This window comes from Palaemon carinicauda, chromosome 27 (assembly GCF_036898095.1).
Source record: "Palaemon carinicauda isolate YSFRI2023 chromosome 27, ASM3689809v2, whole genome shotgun sequence".
In the NCBI taxonomy this organism is placed as follows: Eukaryota; Metazoa; Arthropoda; class Malacostraca; order Decapoda; family Palaemonidae; genus Palaemon; species Palaemon carinicauda.
Window position 1 is genome coordinate 89,898,092 of NC_090751.1, and position 7,500 is coordinate 89,905,591.

Sequence of the window (7,500 nt, forward strand, 5' to 3'; positions counted from 1 at the left end):
CTATAAATAGGGTGTATAAGGAATGGAGACAATAATCAAAAAATAACATTTGAAGAAATTGCCAATAAAGATAGAACAGCATCTTATAAAATCCTAGCTGGAAGACAAGAAAAGATGTGACCAATATGAAGATGAATACGACACCGGATGGATGGAAGTGATTGAAAATGAGGGGGGAGGGAGAAGGAGGATAGTAGGGAGCCTATAAGTGTCAGTGTAAGGGGAAGGAAGGGGGAGAGAAGATAAGGAAAGGGGGAGGGGGTGTCAGGCGAGAAACTTGGGATAGAGGACAGACCTGAATTGCCCATGAGATCAGTATAAGGTGAACTGCACCACTGTGAGAGACAAGAGTGCCCAAAGTTAAAGACAGGCAGTCGGCCCACAGGAAGTAGTTATTAACTCTAAAAATAAACCGATCGACGTCACAGATTAAAAAAAGGTAAGAAGGCTCCATTTCTTCATTTCAATTGTCCTTAATGTATTTTTGCGTTTGTAAGGTTTTTCGTTTTTTTTTTTTTTTTTTGGTGGAAAGGGTAAATTGTTCCTCTAGTTGTCTACTGTATTGAGATTTAGAATAAAACTATAAATCCTAACTATGAATCCTATGACGTTTAATAGTCCATTAGCTTCTAAAATGAAAATGATTAAAACTGTAACAATATATATTTGGATCAAAATGAATTCGACATCGTTTATTATATATTCATATTACAAACCCTCATTTTCATAAAAACTTCGACCATATTTTCAATGATAAAATAAAAGTAATCTGCCATTTTTTTTTAACACGTCCAAATGAAAATTTAAGAGAAAAGCATGTTCATGATTTTTCTAAACATTCGGTAAAAAACTTTAAAGAATACACCACCTCTGAAGAGAAGAGGATTTCTGGCTTTTAGTAGTATGACATTGCTGAGTGCCATGGCGTTTCTTCATAAGCTATTTACATAAACACGCAACATACATACACACAAACACACACACGCACACACACACTATATATATATATATATATATATATGTATATATATATGTGTGTGTGTATATGTGTATATATATATATATATATATATATATATATATATATATATATATATATATATATATATACAGTATATATATGCACATATATATATACATATATAGATATAATGTATATATATACATATATATATATATATATATACATATATAGATATATTGTATATATATATCCATATATATATACATATATAGATATATTGTATATATATACACATATATATATTTGTATATATATATTATCTGTTATTCTCGTATTAAGGCAGATGATAAGTGAACATTGAGGATTAACAGAATGGGTTCCTAGGGATTGCAAACAAAGCAGGGAAAGCAAATAAGTTGATGGATTGACAAACTAAGAAAATTTTGGATATACACAGGCATAGAAAGACCATATATAAACGGGAGTGGAGGGACATGCCTAAGGCCATTATCCAGCAGTGGACAAGCAACTACGGATGATGTTCTTTATACACACACACACACGCACACACACATATATATATATATATATATATATATATACAGTATATATATAAATTGTATATATATATATATACTGTATATATATAAATTGTATATATATACTGTATATATATATATATATATATATATATATATATATATATATATATATATATATATATATATATATATATATATAAAGTCTGCATATGTAAAGAGAAAATATATAAAATTTCTTGTCCAATAAAGACTTCATATCTCTCTCTCTCTCTCTCTCTCTCTCTCTCTCTCTCTCTCTCTCTCTCTCTCTCTCTCTCTCTCTCTCTCTCTCTCTCTCTTCCATTTACGAACATAGTAAATTCAAAGCTCACTCTAGTCACTTCGCCGATAAAAAAAAACGGAATAAAAGACGTAAAATAACGAAACATAATTATACGTTTTAAACAGGTAGGATTTTGTCGTTTCACAAATACAAATACGTCTTTCCCAAAACTAAATCCAATAATAGAAGGTTCTAGAAAAAGATTCCTCGTTCTTTGCAACATGCCTGCTGCCTCTGAGTTATTCAACTGAAGGAAAAGGAATCTCTCTAAGTTAGATGGCATATCACCACCCGCCGAGCAAACGAAACCTGATTCGGAAGATGAAAGTTTATTATCACCATGGACCAAGGCTTAGTGGGAAAATGCTTCTTAGTTTATTTTCAACATGGACCAAGGCCTAGTAAGAACACGCGTATCCAAACAGTACGTGTCAGTCGAGAAGTTTAAAGAAGTTAAAGGTACTATCGGAAACACACATATAACTGGTTATGATAACCAGATGATCCCCATACAACCACGTATCACGTTTCCAGCGATATACGCAACTTCAAGACTGGTGGTTTGGGTGACGTTCTCTTATAACTGATGATAAACTATGAAATAATTGCCAGTCATGTTTTTCATTGGCTCTTCCTATCCATGAGATAGGTATATCGTTTCGCCTGGCGAAAGATTCTCTCTCTCTCTCTCTCTCTCTCTCTCTCTCTCTCTCTCTCTCTCTCTCTCTCTCTCTCTCTCTCTCTCTCTCTCTCTCTCTAAAATATATCTTCAAGTTAAACCTAAATAACGGCATAAGTTGCTATTGGACTCATCTTCCATAAATACAAGGTATTTTCAACTATTGAGAAAAAATGTGGCAAAGTTTGCATTTCTAAAAATCGTGTTTGCTAATCACGTTAAAAGAGCATTATCATAATCCTACAAAAATACAAAAGCTGTGAACAGTCTAGACTTAATAAACCTGACCAGTCAACACTCATCGCTATCATCATCTTCTCCAGCGCATATTGACGCAAAGGACCTCGGTTAGATTTCCCCAGTCGTCTCTATCTTGAGCTTTTAAGTCAATATTTCTCCATTCATCATAGTCCTCAGCCATGTAGGCCTGGGTCTTCCAACTCTTCTAGTGCCTTGTGGAGCCCATCTGAACGTTTAGTGAACTAATCTCTCTTAGGGAGTGCGAAGAGCATACCCAAACCATCTTCATCTACCCCTCATCATGATCTCATCCACACATGGCACTGAGTAATCTCTCTTATAGTTTCATTTCTAATCGTGTCCTGCCAATTAACTCCCAATATCCTTCTGAGGTCTTTGTTCTCAAATCTTCTAAATCTATTGTAGATTGTTTCATGGTCATACCATGACGCATGTCCATCCAGTAACACCGATCTCACTAAACTGATATAGTGTCTGATTTTTATGTGATTTCAGATGATTTGATTTCCAAATTTTACTTAACCTAGCCACTGTGTTTTTTTTTTTTTTTTTTTTTTTTTTTTTCAATATTTCACTGAACTCGAGTTCTAAAGACCATGAATTGGAGATCATAGTTCCTAAATACTTGAATGATTCTACCACATCAATCCATTCTCCTTGTAATGATATTTCATCTTCCATTGCATACTTAATTCTCATTACCTCTGTCTTTCTTCTACTTATCTTCAGTCCAACCTCGTGTGATATTTCCTGCACTATTCACATCCAAAATATGGGCGCCTTCCTTCTCAACTGTATTTGTTTGCCAATGTGAAGAGTCCTCCAAATCGCATTCATCTTGTTGCCACCGGATTTAGTCCGGCCCACCTCTATGTCATACAAATTTTCCGAACAGAGACTAAGTCTATTCACATGATTTCGGTCAGAGGTCCCTGATGTGAGGCTCCTGTTTCATTTATACATAAACCTTCCATGGAATAATCGAACCATGTAACAGCCTTACTTACTTGCTGAATTCAAATGAATCAGATCAGGGACATCCAGCCCGTACCTGTTTCCTTCACTTGTAAAACAAATCCTGAGCACAGGATATTAACGTAATAAATCCTGAATACAAGATAATAACGTAATAAATCCTAAACACAGGATATTAACGTAATAAATCCTGAACACAGGATATTAACGGAATGGAATAAATCCTGAGCACATGATATTAACATAAATCCTGAGCACAAAATATTATCGGAATAAATCCTGAGCACAGGATATTAATGGAATAAATCCTGAGCACAGGATATTAATGGAATAAATCCTAAGCACAGGATATTAACAGAATAAATCATGAGCACAGGATATTAACTGACAAAATCCTGAGCACAGGATAATAACGGAATAAATCCTAAGCACAGGATAATAAAGGAATAAATCCTGAGCACAGGATATTATCAGAAAAAATTCTGAGCACAGGATATTAACGGAATAAATCCTGAGCACAGGATATTATCGGAATAAATCCTGAGCACAGGATATCAACGGAATAAATCCTGAGCACATGATATTAACGGAATAAATCCTGAGCACAGGATATCAATGGAATAAATCCTGAGCACAGGATATGAACGGAATAAATCCTGAGCACAGGATATTAACTGACGAAATCCTGAGCACAGGATAATAACTGACAAAATCCTGAGCACAGGATAATAACGGAATAAATCCTTAGCAGAGGATATGAATGGAATAAATCCTGAGCACAGGATATGAATGGAATAAATCCTGAGCACAGGATATGAACGGAATAAATCCTGAACGCAGGATATGAACGGAATAAATCCTGAACGCAGGATATGAACGGAATAAATCCTGAACACAGGATATGATTGGAATAAATCCTGAACACAGGATATGAACGGAATAATTCCAGAGCACAGGATATTAACAGAATAAATCCTGAGCACAGGATATTAACAGAATAAATCCTGAGCACAGGATTTAAAGAGAATAAATCCTGAGCACAGGATATTAACGGAATAAATCCTGAGCACAGGATATGAACGGAATAAATCCTGGGCACAGGATATAAATGGAATAAATCCTGAGCACAGGATATGAACGGAATAAATCCTGAGCAGAGGATATGAACGTAATAAATCCTGAACAGAGAATATAAACGTAATAAATCCTGAACAGAGGATATAAACGTAATAAATCCTGAGCACAGGATATTAACAGAATAAATCCTGAGCACAGGATATGAACGGAATAAATCCTGAGCACAGGATATGAACGGAATAAATCCTGAGCACAGGATATTAACGGAATAAATCCTGAGCACAGTATATTAATGGAATAAATCATGAACACAAGATATTAACAGAATAAATCCTGAGCACAGAATACTAACATAATAAATTCTGAGCACAGAATACTAACATAATAAATCCTGAGCACAGGATTTGAACAGAATAAATCCTGAGCACATGATTTTAACTGACGAAACCCTGAGCACAGGATATGAACGGAATAAATCCTGAGCACAGGATATGAACGAATAAATCCTGAGCACAGGATATGAACGGAATAAATCCTGAACACAGGATAGGAACGGAATAAATCCTGAGTAGATATATTAATAGAATAAATCCTGAGCACATGATATAAATGGAATAAATCCTGAGCACCGGATATTAACGGAATAAATCCTGAGCACAGGATATTAACAGAATAAATCCTGAATACAGGATATTAACGGAATATATCCTGAGCACAGGATATTAACGGAATAAATCCTGAGCACAGGATATTAACTCACGAAATCCTTAGCACAGGATATTAACGAAATAAATCCTGGGCACAGGATATTAACGGAATAAATCCTGAGCACAGGATATTAACGGAATAAATCCTGTTCACAGGATATTAACGGAATAAATCCTGAGCACAGGATATTAATGGAATAAATCCTGAGCACAGGATATAAATGGAATAAATCCTGAGCACAGGATATTAACGGAATATATCCTGAGCACAGGATATAAACGGAATAAATCCTTAGCACAGGATTATAATGGAATAAATCCTGAGCACAGGATATCAATGGAATAAATCCTGAGCACAGGATAATAATGAAATAAATCCTGAGCACAGGATATTAACAGAATAAAAACTGAGCACAGGATATTAATGAAATAAATCCTGAGCACAGGATATAAATGGAATAAATCCTGAGCAAAGTATATTAATGGAATAAATCCTGAGCACAAGATATAAATGGAATAAATCCTGAGCACAGGTTATAAATGGAATAAATCCTGAGAACAGGATATTAATCGAATAAATCTTGAGCACAGGATATAAATGGAATAAATCCTGAACACAGGATATTAATGGAATAAATCCTTAGCACAGGTTATCAATGGAATAAATCCTGAACACAGGATATTAATTAAATAAATCCTTAGCACAGGATATTAATGGAATAAATCCTGAGCACAGGATAATAATGGAATAAATCCTGAGCACAGGATAATAATGGAATAAATCCTGAGCACAGGATATTGACGACTTTAGTGTAGCTAAGAGCTCCTCTGACGGAATCAAGATAAAAAGCATCTTTATTCAGAATGGGTGAGAGTTGATTTGCAGCATAAACTATTTATCTATAACGCTGCTGGATGGTATTGAATCATGTACTAGTATTGTGGAAAAAATGTGCAATGCTGACAAATTGGCAATTTAGCACTCTTGTGTCCTTCGTGTCTGCACAAAGCTGGCAAATTTGCACGTTTGCATCTGTGTAATTCGGGAAAATTCTAATTTTTGTGTGCCCACAATGCAGCAAATTAGCACTTTTGTGCCTCCACTGCTGGCAAAATATCACTTTTTTTTTCTACAGATTCTAATGGTGTGAAAATAGTACGATACTGTCTAAAATCTAAACCGTTTATTGCTACACGAGTTTATACGCTAAAATCGTTAAATGTTTTGTAAATGGCTTAATATAATCTCGTATGTTGATGACATACTATTTGAAGGTTGTTAAAACTGTACTCTCCAAAAAGAGGGATAAATTACAAATAAAAAATAAATTATCGCATTAATTCGTTTATATCTAGATCTTAATACAACAAACTACATAAATATGGAATAAACAAAAGTACAGAAAACCAATTAGGAAATCATGGAATGGTTATTTATTTTTCCAAAATGAAAAATACGTATTTTAAAAATCTGGAAATCGAAAATTCAAATATTATTATGTGGTAAAGGTTCAATAGCCATTATATTGGACTGTCCATATTCTGAGTATCCTTTTCTTAATTTCTTTAAGAGAAAAATCTTCTAACCATTATGATTATTAAATACTGCCTAAATAATAAGCAAAAGATGAAAATGATTTCTTTCGGGCCGTTAAAAAAAGACGGCTTAGTGTTACGGTTTCTAAACATTGCAATTTATCCATATTGTTTATTTCATTTTTATTCTATTTATTTTTTATTTTGGCGATGTTAATGTTCTCAAAAAATTCTATTTTACTTGTTAGTTGCTTCTCTTGTAGTTTCTTTGTTTCCTTTCCTCACTGCTTATCCAAATAGGGTTGTAGCTTACCAAGTAGTAATAATAATAATAATAATAATAATAATAATAATAATAATAATAATTATTATAATTATTATTATTATAAAAATAACAATTATTATTATTATAAAAATAACAATTATTATTATAAGAA

At 33.5% G+C, this 7,500-nt stretch overlaps 1 protein-coding gene across 1 annotated transcript in view; it reads left to right on the plus strand.

Annotated features, from left to right (window-relative positions):
• Window positions 1–280: 280 nt before the first annotated feature.
• Window positions 281–7,500, plus strand: part of LOC137620794 (uncharacterized) — a 518,290-nt gene continuing 511,070 nt past the window's right edge. Inside the window, exon 1 of the mRNA XM_068351232.1 lies at window positions 281–439. The gene's annotated coding sequence lies outside the window, so the exon portion shown is untranslated. The remainder of the gene's footprint in view (window positions 440–7,500) is intronic.